General features: G+C 40.2%; 1 pseudogene; it reads left to right on the top strand.

The window, feature by feature from the left end:
• LOC107728000 (sodium- and chloride-dependent GABA transporter 2-like) overlaps window positions 1-15097 on the top strand; it is a 55886-nt pseudogene extending 40789 nt beyond the window's left edge.
• The last annotated feature ends 1041 nt before the right edge of the window (window positions 15098-16138 follow it).

The raw sequence follows: 16138 nt of genomic DNA, 5'->3' as shown, positions 1-16138 counted from the left end.
AAAATACGCCATCATTTTTGCTCATAAAGGTAAGAGTATACATCATTCGGAACTGCAAAGGGTCTACTTGTATTTGTGTGCACTCACAATATCAACAAAACCTTGTGCTTTTGTAAAATAAGGAAAACAAACAGGATGCACTTTCTGTCCTCTTGGTCTTGAGCAGGAGCGCTTCACTGACATGATAAATATATCTATAGAATGCTTTAAATTACTATTTTAAAACGAAATAATTCCGATCGAAAACAAAAACTCTTTCATTATGTAATCCGTAAAGATGCATTTCTCTCTAAAAGCACGTCCAGTGAGGAGATGGCGAGTCAGGTTTGTCAAATTCATTTTTGCAACATTGACTCAGAAAACATTAGTTTATTAACAAATTCAAATATCCCCTCACTATTTTTAACTTTTTTTGTTTGTTTTTTTATTTATTTTTTTGTTTGTTTTTTTGGGCCGCTGTGCCAAAATTGAGTTTGCATTCAGTAGCCTATACGGCAGCATTTTTGTTCTTGATTGAAAAATAACTAAATAAATAAGATTAACGTCATAATATTTTAAGAATAAAGTCAAAATTACGATAATAAAATCATGTTATATTGCGTGAAGTTAATGTGAAAATTCTACCTATAGGCCTACTCCTCCAAAAAAACAAAAAAGTCTGTGGCATCCGTCATTATTTTGACTTATTTTAAAACTCTGATTGATCGATTCATGACATTCATTTGTATTCAATTGTTCTGATTTTTTTCAACATGCATTAAAATATTCATGTTTATTTCGTGCTGCAAATATTAAAGAGGAAAATATAATTGATTCATATGCAGCTTGAACTGAGGCGAATTATCTCACTACAAATTAAAAAGTGTAAAAACACGTTTATTGTTTATATTTTATCATAGAATTGACAGAAGGCTGAGATTTTGTAGTAACAAAGCACAAAGCTGCAATTATTGAGTGGCTTGCGTGCTACAAATAATGAATGGACTTGAAAACTTTAAACATCATTTCCAAGTATTAGACTATACCATAAATAAAACAGCTTGATGATTTTTGCCCTAAAATAAAAATCGATAATTTTGACCCATACAATGTTTTGTTAGCTATTGCTACAAATATACCTGTGCGACTTATGACTTGTTTTGTGGTCCAGGCTCACATTTAGTTATTTGAATATAAAAACACAACATTTTTATTTATTTGTTTTAATCTAGGCCTATTTGCGGTTTAAGTTGTTGTTTTAATAGTATTTAATCTAATGACTTGCAGCTTTAAAGGGGTCATATGATGCTGCTAAAAAGAACATTATTTTGTGTATTTGGTGTAATGAAATGTGTTTATGCGGTTTAAGGTTAAAAAAACACATTATTTTCCACATACTGTACATTAGTATTTCTCCTCTATGCCCCGCCTTTCTGAAACTCATCGATTTGTACAAAGCTCATCGGTCTGAAAAGCGAGGTGTGCTCTGATTGGCCAGCTATCCAGAGCGTTGTGATTGGCCGAATACCTCAAGCGTGTTACGGAAATGTTACGCCCCTTACCATATTGTGATGCCCTGTCCGGCCGATAAAATGTGCTGCACACATCTGAATATTTGGGTTGAAGTGTTCTGGAACAGTGTTGTAAATACAACTTAACCACTGATTTCTAGTCGTGTCCTCTTTTGGAAGAACAAACAAAGTAGGTTCGCTTTCACAACGAAGCACACAGCGTCTTCAGGACATGGCGGCAGTGGCAACAATACTACAGTGAGAATGAAAGTTACGCCTTCTTTCTTTGCGTGAACATTTGGGTGACGTTATGCAAATCTTTCCACATAGTGATGTAGATATGTGGGGGTGTGTTAGAACGAGCCGTTTTAGGTAGGCGTGGTTGACTCTTAACTTTTATAAAGAATATCTCTTTGGATTTGAGACTTTAGTCTTTGCAACTTTACAGATCTTCTTCATGCACGAAGAGCTTGTAACACTCCAAAGAGAAAGGAAAAATTGAAATCGCATCATATGACCCCTTTAAAATAAAGTGTTACCTCTTTTTTTTTATTTTGGGGTGATATATGGACATGGACACTTCCATGAGCTGATCTTCTGCTGTTTTCAGGTGCAGATCGCTTCAGTAACAATATTAAGGCCATGATCGGTTACCAGCCGCTCTGCATCTTCAGGCTGTGCTGGCGTTACCTGACTCCCGCCATGTGCATTGTGGGTCACTCAATCTGGAAACTGATAGCAGATGCTGATTGATCGTCAGCATCCTCTGAGAACATCTCTGTGTGTGTTCAGGGCACATTCGGGTTCTCGCTCATGTTCTGGTCTCCGCTGACCCTCGCCAACGGTGTGACGGCCCCTGTATGGGCCACGGCGATGGGCTGGACGCTGACGCTGTCCTCTGTGTCTCTTCTGCCTCTCTGGGCCATCTACAGCCTCATGAATACGCCAGGAACCCTTCAACAGGTTAAAAAAAAGCCACTTTACCATGTTAAAATCCATGAATATAGAGTGATATAATGATATAAACCTTTCCATACCACTGCATTAAACTAAAAAAAACTAAACTACTAATAATCCTAAAGACAAATTCATCAATCAGAGAAGTTGCTGTTATAATGGAAACCGCCTACTCTCATGAAGCATCGCGGTAGTAAAGTCTTTCTTCACTCCAGTGTTGTTATTGTTACCTACAATTAAAACGATTAAAATATGTTATTGTTAATTGAAGCTGAAACAAAATATACATTTGAAAATTAGAAATGTTGCCTTGGCAACTAACTGAAATAAGTTTTTACACACACACATGCACACATATATATATGTACTGTATGTATGTGTTGTGTATGTATGTATATGTATATTATGTATATACGTATATATATATATATATATATATATATTTTTTTGGGGACTCGAGACCGGTGAGGGGCGCAGGTGTCGCTCATTATCATTCCCTCCACCGGCCTCACTCCGTTCCCACGGCTCTCGGCCCCGCCCCACTCGTCACATACCCCCATCGCCCCTCGCAGGCTGGGGGTTACTCACGAGACTGCACTCTACTCCTCCCCAGGGTCCACGTCACGGCGGCTGCAGCACCTGGTGGTATGGACAGACGAGGCGAGAGAAAAGGAGACGGAAGGATGCGGAGATACAGAGATGAGAGAGGGAAGAGAGGAGAAAAAAAAATCCTGTTCCGGTTCCCAGACACAATGCCACTTGGCCCTCCACCAGCTGGGTAAACTCTTCCGCGAAGCCTGGCATCGGCGCTGGATAGCCCTCGGTGGGTAGCTGGCCCGACACTCCTCTGCCGCCCGTTGGATGGTGACGGCTCCTCCGGGTTCGGGCAGCCGGCAGGAGTCCCCCATTCCCTGCTCCTCCCCATCATGGCGGACGGCAGCAGGCTCCGGCCTCAAGCGAACGGTGGCGACTCCTCCGCTCCCTCACGGACGGAATCCGTCCCTCCACAACCCAGGCGGCCAGCAGCAAGTTCGTCAGCCCCCCCGGCAACTCACTCCAGCCCACCGCCTCGAGCGTCCATGGTGGCAGACTGCTCCGCCATGCTCGATGGCACTGCAGATTCACCACAGTGGCGAGGGATCTCTGGCAGCCGTGCAAGTAACCAGTGTCCCTCCTTCCTCCCGGGTTTCATCACCAATGTAACACAGTTCGTAGATTGGGAAGAAGGAGGCGGGAACCGGCGAACATTTAAACAATTTAATAACAAAATAAACACAAAACGGAAAACAGCGAAACAGACCCTCACGGACGACTGCCACGCACAAACAGAACCAAAAAGCGTCAAAGTGGCATCTGAAATTTTCTTCTAAAATGAGCATTTTTATCAGCCTCCTATGTTTATGTGTAGTTATTTCACTTTAATGGCAACGAAAAGGACCAATATTCATTGCCAATGAAGTGAAATTACTGAACCCAATGTATATGTGTATATATATATATATATATATATATATATATATATATATATGCAGTCATTGTCAGAATTATTGGAACACTTGGTAAATATGATCAAAGGCTGTGAAAATAAATCTGTATTGTTTATGCTTTTGATCTTTAATTTTTTTTTTAATGTAACACGCCAGGGTGACTATGAACATGAAATTGTCGAGCCATGACTTCCTGTTTCACAGGACTATAAATATGAGGGAACCCAAAGGCCAAATTCCCTTAATCATCAATCACAAGGAGTAAATCCAAAGAATATAGTTATGATCTGCAGCAAATGATTGTTGAGCTTCACAAAATAGAAAGTGGCTATAAGAAAATATCTAAAGCACTGAAAATTCCCATTTCCTCCATCAGCACAATAATTAAGAAGTCCCAATCAACAGGAAATGTTACAAATCTGCCTGGAAGATGATGTGTGTCTATATTCCCTTAAAGTAAGGTGAGGAGGATAGTTTGAGTGGCCAAAGACTCTCCTATGATCACAGCTGGAGAATTGCAGAAAATAGATGAGTCTTGGGGTCAGAAAGCCTCCAAATAAATCAATCAATCAATCAATCAAACAGCACCTACATTACCACAAGTTGTTTGGGAGGATTTCAAGAAAAAAACTCTGCTCTCATCCAAAAAGAAACTCCAGCATATTCATTTGTCAGACATTACTGGAACATCTAATTGGACTGGATTCTTTGGTCAGATGAAAGCAAATAAATGCTTTCTGGCAGCAAACACACAAGATGGGTTTGGTACACACAGGGCTAGAAAAGTACACCATGTGTACAATGAAATATAATGCTGTATCTTTAATGTTGTGGGCCTATTTTTCTGCTAGAGGTCCTGAACATCTTGTTCGTACATGGCATCATGGATTTTAGCAAACAGCAACAGATAAAAAAAAATCAAAACCTGACTATCCCTGTTAGAAATCGTATACTGGGCAGTGTTTGGATCTTCCAGCAGGGCAATGATCCAAAGAAAAACAACATTAAAATTAAAACAAAAATGGGTCACTGGACACAAAACTAAGGTTCTCCCATAGACATCCCAGTCCTCTGATCTGAACCCTATAGAAAATAAGTGCGGTGAACTTAAAGGGGTCATGAATTGAGAAATCTTGAGGTCATTGTACTATAAACACATTGTGACGAGTGGGTTGGGGCAAAATCAGATGATCGCCTACTTCTACATCATCGCATCTTTGGCCCCGCCCACTGGAGCATTAGAGAGATGAGAAGGAGAGAAGATCAATTCAAGCTCACTGGACTAAAAATAACATTAGGCTTGTTCGACTTCATGCTGCGCCACAAAGATCGGCTACCGCCTGACAAAAGCAATGCATTCTGGTTAGAACATTTGTCCGACTTTGATCGGCGCTGCAGCCGCCTTACGATCACATGTACCATCAAAGTACCGCGAGAGCAAAACGAGACCAGCCGCCGAGGTCATGCACTGCAGTTGCTCAAAATCGGCTGCGAAAGCCTTGATGACGACACACTTTATTCTCATTGGTTAGATTCTGTGATGACAAGCACGACGTGTGTTGCATGTTTATTCTAACAATTCCAATAGTGCTCACAAATCTGTGTTTTTATAACAGTAAAAGCTTTTTTAGTGTAGTCGCACTGTTATCTTGAGTAATTTTTTATCAAAAACACTGCTAAAAGCATATATACCCCCACTTTATCGGTATTTAGTAGCCTATATGTTTACATGCTGAACTTTATTCTTGAACAAATGACGCTGTATAAAGCAGTATATAAAAAGTGTTTATGTTGCTTATAAAAACGTTTCTGTGTATTTGACAAATATTGCTTTAATTCATTTTATCTGTGATAAGACTATGCAAACACCGCGAGAGCGTGACTACCGGGAGCAGAAAGTGTCCGACTTGACATCTCCGCCAGCCGGTGGCAGGCTAGTATAGTTCATCTCGAACAAGCCTATTATCTTCCAAAGGATCCCAATCCCAGGAAAGTGCTTATTTATTCTCAACTATGTGGATGTCTCAGAAGAGCATTATTTGTTTGTTCGGTGCATTTCACTGTGAATTCTTTGGTTAACCGAATTGCCTCGATACTATCGAGTATCGAAAAATGTCTTGTCGTTCGGTACCAAATTTCGATACCTAAGGGGTTAATCAAGGAAAAACACTAATGTTAGGTGTGTTCGACTTGATGCGGCGCTGCGCAGACCAATCGGTGTTTGACATTAAAGTAGCGCGGGAGCGATTCGAAAGCTTACAGAGCAATCTGCTCTCTATAGCTCTTGCGGTACTTTGATGTCATACACCGATCGGCCTACACAAAGTCTCTTTAAGACAAGTAATTTCACTCGGTGGCCATCTTTGAAACGCCTCTCGGGCATACAAGTGCAGCTCCTATCTCTTTGAATGGGAAAACATCAAATTCTCCAAAACTGTTTGCCAAGCTTACGATTAAATTTCAGATTTGAAATCACCAATGAAATCTGACAACAACTGTCTCATAAATGTTGTTTCTTATGCTCCAATACCGTTAAAAAAAAGCGTATTTTTCAGGCTAGACCAGCCAATGCGCATGTGCAGTCCTAAGCGCATGTCTCCAGAATGCTGACTATTTCTAAAGTAACTGAGACGTCTAACGGCAGCTGCAGTGACACGGTGACTTTACCGAATAGTGATTGGCTCTTTTACTCAGAAGGCGGGGCTTAATTCGATAGAGCAGCCATATTGAGCGTTGCATTTTTCCCCTATTCAAAACTATACGAGTGACACGTCTTGGGTATTCTATAGTCTTTGGCCTGCACAGCGCCCCGTCAAGTCGAACACACATACTTTACACCCAGAGACGTGGCTCACAAGTGAGGCTGCAGTGTGCATAACCGTCCAACCCCCTGTAGATTTAAGGCTACGTTTACACTAGTGCGTTTTCATTTTTAAACAGCTTTTTAAAATGAAAGTGTTCCGCGTCTATAGCGACGTTTCCACTGCGTTTCAGAAAAGATCTCCGCCCATACTGCACAACCGAAAACCACCATCGAGTGTTTGTAATAACTTCAGATTGTGATCTAAAGTGTGTTTTGGACAAGTAATGTTGCTGAAATATGTTATTTGTTGCCTTTTATATTGGGCTGATCGCTACTGCTTAGCTTTTCACATGTAAACGCCCTGTATTGTTATGAAAATAGGCAGAATCTCATGAAAATTACATACAAATCATATACTGTCGTAATCGTGTGTTTCCCTATCGATACTTCACTCGTAGTGCATCTGCTAAGACGCTGGCCCCGCTCCTGCATGCCTCGCTCTCTCCTCATAGGGAGGCTTCCTCCGTCCTCTTCTCCCAGCCAGACCAGCATCCCTCTGCGGCTGCGAGCGACCTGGTCTCATTTGATGGGAGCGAGTGTGACTCACTGGACAATAGCATGTCGTTGGCGGCTTCAGATGCAGAGGAGCTGTCGGGCTCGATCAACAACCCCACCCCTCAGCCACCTGGATGAGTGGTTCTGGCCGGGGAGCCGTCAGGCCCCTCGTCAACGAGCTTCACAATTCTTCCCGGAGGCATATCAATACACAATCCTTCCATTCGGACTGTCCCTGGCTCCCCGCACTTTTACGAAGTGCATGGACGTGGCTCTTTCTCCTCTAAGATGGGAATCCGCATTCTGAATTACCTCGACGACTGGCTTGTCTTAGCCCAGTCGGAGGACGAGCTACTATCTCACAGATCCTTTCTCCTCAGCCACTTAGAATGCCTGGGGCTCAGGGTCAATTTTTCCAAGAGCACTCTGTCTCCCAGCCAACGGATATCGTTCCTGTGAGCAGTTTTCGACTCGGCCCAAATGAGGGCGACTGTCACGCCAGAACGTGCACTGGCTATACAGCAGCTCAAGGCCTCTTTCAAAATAGGAGCATCTCGCCCCTGTTTCAGATGTTTCAAAAGATGCTGGGTCTCATGGCCTCCGCATCTCCGGTGCTACAGCTGGGCCTGCTTCACATGCGGCCCCTTCAGTACTGGCTGAAACCCCTAGTTCCGTCCCACACCTGGCATCTCGGACACCTTCGTATCAAGGTGGACCAGGCCTGCGTGGCAGCTCTGGCCCCTTGGAAAGACTCTCAATGGATGGAACGGGGCGTGCCCCTGAGAATGGTCTGCAGAAGCAAGGTGGTCTCAACAGATGCTTCCATCATTGGTTGGGGAGTGCTGTGCGATGGCAAAGTTGAACCAAGGAGCGGAACATGCTGTCTCGGAGCAATGTCTACTCAGAAAAGTGGATGCTCCACCCACAAATGGTTCAGAATATCTGGGAGATCTTTGGCAAGGCAGAGGTCGACCTCTTTGCTTCAAAAGACTTATTTCGCGAAGGACACGGACGCGTTGGCCCACAACTGGCCCAACCTTTACGCTTTTCCCCCAATCGCCCTGATCCTGCAGGTAATCAGGCGAATCAGGGAGCAAGGGTACAAGGTTCTGTTAGTAGCCCCGCTCTGGAGGAACCAACACTGGTTCGCAGAGTTGTCTCAGCTGCTTGTAGCAGCTCCATGGCCCATTCCCCAGAGACGGGACCTCCTCTCTCAGGCGAACAGAATGATATGGTACCCCCAGCCTGAGCTGTTTGCTCTGCACCTCTGGCCTCTCGATGGGAGCCTGTGGTGGCCGCACCAAAGGGCTTCCAGTCACGAAGCAGAGACTTTCCAAGTGGATAGTTGATGCTATTGCGCTAGCATACTCCTCTTTGGGCCTACATTGCCCCATGGGAGTAAGAGCCCATACGACTAGAGGTGTGGCCTCGTCTTGGGTGTGGTCTAGCGGTGTGTCCATTGCAGAGATCTGTGAGGTGGCCGGCTGGGCCTCGCCATCCACATTTGCCAGGTTCTATAATCTGGGTGTCCCGACCTTACAGGCCCGGGTCCTTTCTGCATAATGGGTTCATTCTTGCCTTAGCGCAAACCAGTGCTTAGGCTTTGCCGTAATTTTCCCTTAAGAATGCCCTTAAGTTTCCCTTACACTTAAGGGCGTTGCATAAAATATCCCTTAAATGTTACTTAAGGGTTTCTTTAGGTGAAACGTCATAAACCCTTAGAATTTCTCTTAAGTATCCCTTAAAACCCATTAAGTGTTGCATAACTGTCATTTTCCTAAGGATAACATAAGGGTTGGAAAATGTCACCTTAAGTGTTACACAAAAGTCTTCTACAAGTCATGATCAGTTGCTTTATATGTTAAACAGATTTTAATTTACACATTTATTCACATATAAACATTGATCACATTACATACAGCACATAATTAGCTCAAACGTGAGTGTGTCACACTCCAGAGCAAATTTATATTCCATAATATTTTATTCCTGTATTATCCTACATATTACCTGGAGATGACTTGAAAAACACACATAAACCATATATTGTTGCAATCGTAAGTTTATTGTGTTTATAAGATATATTTTATATTTTAACTTATTTTATAAGCTTATAAAATAGGCTACTTCTATGAATCCGATTTGCGCCCTCCGGCTTCGAGTATGAATGAAACACACACTGAGTGTTTATTGCATTAATGTTCACATCGTTTTGGATACGAATAAAACGTCATGCATAGACTATCTTGTCTCTTTGCATTTAAATATATATTTATTCACACTAGTACCTGAAAACCTCTACATGGACAGAAATTATTAGAGATCTTTATTTGTTGTCCTGAGTGCCGAGGCTGTAGTGATTTTTCTTGGAACGATTACTTAAGGCCGGGCTGACCTCTGCGAGCTTGGCCCTATTGCCCCCTGCGGAGCTTTCCCTGCAAATTACTTGGTCCCTCTGGGCCCCTTGGTGCTTAAGGCAAGTTCAAGTATGAGTCGTTCCTCTAGCATAGCACGGCGGGATTGTACTGTTTCCCCATAGCGTCTTAGCAGATGCAGTACGAGTGAAGTATCAATAGGGAACGTACTTGGTTACTAACGTAACCTTGGTTCCCTGAGATACGGGAACGAGTACTGCGTAACTAGCCGTGCTATGTAGCTGCACGACTCAGTCGTCGCTTCAGTCGAAGTAACCTTAGGATCTTATGGCGATATGCCCCCTTATATAGATGGCCCTGCCCATTCTGGCAAGCTCTGGCGGGCTTCGTCGCCGTAGTAATGAATCCACCTTTGACCGCGCATCTGATCGACAGATAAACCGTGCGCTCGTATACTGTTGTGGATATTTCAGCAAATTTAATTTTTTTTCCCAGAGACAGTTCGCTAAACATTTTGTTTGTGTAATTAACATGTTTAAATGGTCAAAGCAACACCGCAAACACAGGCGGAGCGCCTTTAGAAGGATGCAAAGAACTATTATAACATCTTTTAGAGCTGCTTGAATTTAACTCACTTTATTTTCCTTTTATTTGAAATAAAATTATAGCCTATTTAATTTGTGATTTTTATTAGTCGTGTAGGATATGTTGTAACTGATATCATGTGCGTTACAAGTTTAGGAGTGTGTGTGTGTGTGTGTGTGTGTGTAATGATGAGTCAGCAGAGTAAGGATCCATCTGCAGTTTATTAACAACAGATTTACATAATACTGTACCAAGCAGCCGTATGGGTGAGACAAGAGCATAAACAAGAACAGGCAGTGATCGGGGCAAGCAGCAGAGGATCACAATCCAAATAACAGGCAGAGGTCAGGGCAGGCGGAAGAGAATCCAGAAACAATAAACAATCCAAGTAATATACGGGTAAGCAGTCCACAATAAAGAAAACGCTCAGAAATGATCACCACAGCAAATCAAGACATCGCGATGTGTGTGTGTGTGTGTGTAGTGTGCTTATATGGGGTGTGTGTAATGATTAGCAGGTGTGTGTGCAATCAGTTCCAGGTATGTGGGCTTCTGGGAAATGGAGTCCGAATAATAAACAGTCAATATTCTGGTGAATGTTCCCTCTGATGGTGCGGAGGAGGCAGTACGGGAGCCTTATTTGTGACAGTGCGTGGTTTCCACAAAGAAATTTAGAAAATACAAAAGATTACAACACTGTAGAACATCACTGAATTAAAATAGCCTACACACTTTACATAATAAATCAAATTTCTTATCAATATCCATTTAGTGATTAACAATAAAGATTAAAAATAAGGACAAAGATGCACATTACAAATAAGTCGTTAAAGCGCGTCCTAAACACAAAACCCCCACTTATTAACTAACAATCATAGGCTATTTCAAAGATGCACAAATGCAGATATAGGTGCAAATAGAATACTATACAGTGACATCAACCTTGGTTTTAATCATAGACTGTATAAGCAGTTAGTTTATCACACGGAATGTTTTTGCTGTGGTGAAACTATGATTAGTCATGCATCTAGCAAGAGCTTAACGATAGGCTACACAAAATAATAATATTGATTCAAGTATTTAACATTTATGAATTAATTAAATGTCAGTTATGAACAATACTGCACAAATTATAGCGATCACGAAGAAGGTCCTTATTCTGTCCCAAACGCATACAGTAAAGTGGATATACAGTATACAACACCCCATCAGTTATATTCAGGTCTATACTGCCACCTGTTGGTGCAGTTGTGTAACTTAGAGAACAACTTTTGTTATGTTGAGATCATGAGAAAATTAAGTTGTGATAACGAGAAAATAACATTCATAATGTCGAGATCACGAGAAAATAAAGTCGTGATAACGAGAAAACAACTTTCGTTATGTCGAGATCTAATTAAGATTTAATTATCTTGGGACTGTTCTAATCCATTCCTTTATAAAAAGGGATGATGTAGAACATTTAATCACACATCCAAGCGTTTTAGCCATCCAGAGTCAGACTAGCTTTCTAGTCTTGTAAGCCATGCGTCATTGTTATCCAAATGACAGTTGTTTATGTAAGTGGCAAATAAAATCCCTCACACAGACAGAGAGTCTTGAGTGTCTGGACTAATAACCCTCCTAATGTCTTGCTCCTGAATAACAAGCCATTCATGTGTTCCTGTGTCCAGCGTCTATGTCTGCTGTGCCGCCCTGTGCAGGACTCCACGCTGACAAATGAGCAACTTTACACTGGTATGCGTTTGACCTTTGATCTTGGCACAAAGAAGCCCAAATATCCAATTAAGGACATGGTGTAATTGAGTGAAACTGAACAGATCTGATCTAAAGAGTCCAGCGTTTGCTCTGATATGAGACTGTAGTGGAATGTTGAAGACTCGAAGGTAAAAGAAACTCTTTGTTTGTTGCCAGAAGCTTAATAAAAAGCAATTAAAGCTTATCTCCCATGTTAATCTAAGTGTATACTATGCAGGGGTGTGGACTCGAGTCACATGACACTAATTTGGGCAAAGAGCACTAATGACTTGTTTAAGACTTGAAGCTAAAAGTTGAGGACTTGCAACTCGACTTGGACTTGCCTGTCTTGACTCGGGACTTGACTTGGGACTTGAATGCAAAGACTCGAGACTTACTTGTGACTTGCAAAACAACGACTTGGTCACACCTCTGATACTATGTGTTCTTTGTATATATATCCTCTAAATGCATGAAATATCTGGATGACCTACTACTTTTGAATCAGTCAATACACTTGACCTTCCATTTTCAGTGCAAATGAACCAGATGAACAACTTTTTTCTTGACTCAGACTACAACAGAACATATTTTTAAACTAGCATAGATTCAGAAATGGTTTTATTTGTGTCCTTAAATTAAAAAAAATCAATTGTTTTGTTATGCACACTAAGCTGTACACTAGTAGTACAAATGTGGTCTATAGGTTAGTTCTCTCCTGGAAACTGTGTTTGTTCATTCATTGCAAATGGTTCTGCTGTGCTGTTGCTTTCAGTTTCACATCACATATTACTGATGCTGGAAACTTGTCATGCCTGGTTATGATATGCTAGTCAGAGTTAGTCAGCTCAGGATGTGTTCATGAAACATCAGATCTTTACTGGCATGATGACTCTTTTGAGTGTTTGCTCATACTGTAATGGGATGTGTGAAAATAGAACAACATTTCTCAAAGAATCTGATTAATATGATCTAATGGATTTCATTATGACATTATTTTCATGATAATTAAGCATGTTCCTCCATAATCTGAATGCAAAACAATCTTCATTCTCTTTCTTTAATGCATTCACTTAGTTTTTCTGGTAATTCTAGTTTTGGTAACTCACTTTGTTTTTTGTTGTTTTTTTGGTAACTCTCTTTGTTCTTTTTCTTTTTTCTTTTGTTTGGTAATTCAAGTTAGAAGTCTTAAGTCTTAATGCTCCTAAACACATAGTCTTAATTTTCTTCAAGCAAATGAACATACAAGTTTTTTTCTCCTGTGATTTTGTGATGAAATATCACCTATATGTGCTCTTGACAGGTTTTCAGAAACTAGAGGCTAAATTATTTAATATCATTTATATGCAGCAGATATAGGTACATCATGTTAATTGTTTATCTATTTATAAGCGTTTTTGATGTTTATGCATTTTATGTATATGGAATATAACTAATATTTTTCATGATCTGTCAGATAATAAATACAATAATGCAGTAGAAGTCTATTACTGTATTCTCAATTATAGTCACAAGACCTCAGTGTCACATCTAAAGTGAACAGATGACAGAATCAGACGAACCCTGAAAACAGACACCAAATCGACAGATACTGGATTTCAATGTATTTGATTGCTGTTTTTTACTGACACTGTCAGTAATCATTTGTCTTTTAATGTGATGCAAAAGGACTCATTTGTTTGTAGAGCATGTAAATATACCTTAAACCTCTGCGATTTTCTATTATGAATGAGGCATGCTGGGACAGAACATAACAGATGCCACTTAGCACTCTTGTTTTATAAATGGATTCATTTAGTGCTGTTGGCTCTGTCTGTCTGTCTGTGTGTGTGTGTGTGTGTGTGTGTATTCGCACAGACACTCAATATGTATGCCGTCTGCACACGTGTCCATGCACGCATGTCCATATGCACGTTTTGATAGTGTGTGCTCTAATTTTAGAGTGCATTGGATGGTCTGTGTGTGTGTCCATATGGTTGTGTGGAGTGTTATTGTGTTCAGTGGATGAAGATTATATCTGATGCTGTAATATGCCCGTGTTTGATACAGTACAGTACAGCAGCAGCACATCTCCTGCAACAGCCGTTGCACATTGGACTGACAGTGCCAAAGCATGAAAGCATGTTTGTTTATATGTGTGTTTGTCCGCCTCTGTTGATCTACAGTGTCTGGAGCCATTTATGTAAATGCCATCATTTTTATATGATGATATATATAAATTTAGGCCTATTAAATGTAAAAAATTATGGCAGAAATCTTACTGAAATGTAGAATGGCTATATATTTTAAAAAGAAAAGAAAACAAACAAAAAAGGCATTATTATTGGTGATACTGGCCTTCATTCATATTACTTAGTAAAAAGCTATGCCATTAAACAAATATTTAAAACGTACTCTCTTTATGTAGTTTTTATGTTCATTTGGAGATTCAGTGTGAAAATATACTTATGATTACAAATTTTAATGTTAGGTGCAATTATGCATTCAGTTGTGATTTATTACAGAAAAATGATCAATTACTTCAATTACTACAATCGATTTTTTTAATCGATTGACAGCACTAATATAATTATATACATTTATTGTGTGTGTACATAGTCTATGGCCATTTATGTAAATGCTATAAATTTGTGTGTGTGTATATATATATATATATATATATATATATACACACACACACATCCATGACAAAAACTTGCAGCTAGCAACTAATTAATGTGTAAACTCTCTCATTCCAACAACCCAGATAAAACCAATATAATTTAGGGTCATTCAAAATCATCAAAACGTCAGACAGAAGAAAATTCACTTTTACACTACTTCTTCAGTTTCACTATGATTTATTTTGTGGATGCATTAAAGAAAGATACCTAGGTATGTTCTCAGCCTTTGTAAACAACTCTGCCTGTTTTCACAGGAAAGCTTGTGAGTAAAGCATCTTGCTCATTTTAATCTTTTGCATTTGTTGGAAGGTTAAAACTCGAGCCAAAGTTGAGCTGTGGGTTACAGCAATACCTTTAAAGATCCCAAAGCATTCATCACCCAAAACATACACCGGCCCACGCCGACCAGCCTGCGGTTTCTCACATCGCTCTGACCTGAGCAAACATCCGCCGACCTCCATGAGACTCTGCGATCACAAGATTTCTCACAAACCGCTGACAGATAGGTGAGAGATGAGAGGTGCCTCTTCACGGCCGGATCATAACCACCATGTTTTGACCACAGGAAAAGCAACAGGCCTGATTGCAAAGTGTCTGACATTATTCCAGAATTTCACAAGAAAATCAATATTGACTCTATTTACTTTAATTCATGTTCCTGCTCTTATTGTGAGTGATTCAGCTGTGACGTTATAAAGAAAAACATGTTTGTTTTCAGAATATTTCATCAAAATAACTTGCTTCACCTCTGAAATGTGTTATTTTTTAGTTGATGTCATGTAGGCCATTGTGAGTTGTTGGTTAAAGTTAACTAGTGGTCCAATATTTAATTAAAGTCCTGCCCATTTATTTCCCGTGAATATACTATTTCACTGGGAAATATGTCACATTGTGTAAGTAAAATCGTTTGTGAATGCAGTTTCAAAGTTGTTTTAGAGGTGAAAGTTATTACCTTTTGATGAAAGATTATTTACATTTATGTAGGGCCGTAGCTAGGGTTTGAGGGGCCCTGGTGCAAGTTGTACCCGTGAGCCCTGTTTGAAATCGTGTAAATAGCACAAATAAATAAATAGAACAAAGTTGCAAATTAAACAATGTTTAGGTTTTTCAAGTTTGTAGGTGTTCAAGTACAAAAACAGAATAATCAAATGTAAAATATCAATATCAAATATCAGTCTTCACTGTATAAATTAAATATAGAATAATTCTTGTTAAAACTACAATGTAATTTAGTTAAGAGCAGTCAAGAGTGATTTTCTCTCTTTTATTTTCTTGAATTAACCGACAACAGCTAGTAAATTAAGCGCGGTCACTTTAAGAGACAATGCATCCAATATAATGATACACATCCGATATGATACAATGATACATAACCAACAGTTTTTTGAAGATCCTTGCCAAGACAGGTATTTCAACATAATTTTTTTATGTTTTTGTCCTTTCAAGCGCAAGAAGAGGCAAAACTCAATTCGGTCTTCGCGGGCTA

Source organism: Sinocyclocheilus rhinocerous, unplaced genomic scaffold (assembly GCF_001515625.1).
Source record: "Sinocyclocheilus rhinocerous isolate Xijiao unplaced genomic scaffold, SAMN03320098_v1.1 scaffold2051, whole genome shotgun sequence".
Taxonomy (NCBI): domain Eukaryota; kingdom Metazoa; phylum Chordata; class Actinopteri; order Cypriniformes; family Cyprinidae; genus Sinocyclocheilus; species Sinocyclocheilus rhinocerous.
The sequence above is the reverse complement of the archived record's forward strand: the minus strand, read 5'-3'. Positions and strand labels throughout refer to the sequence as shown.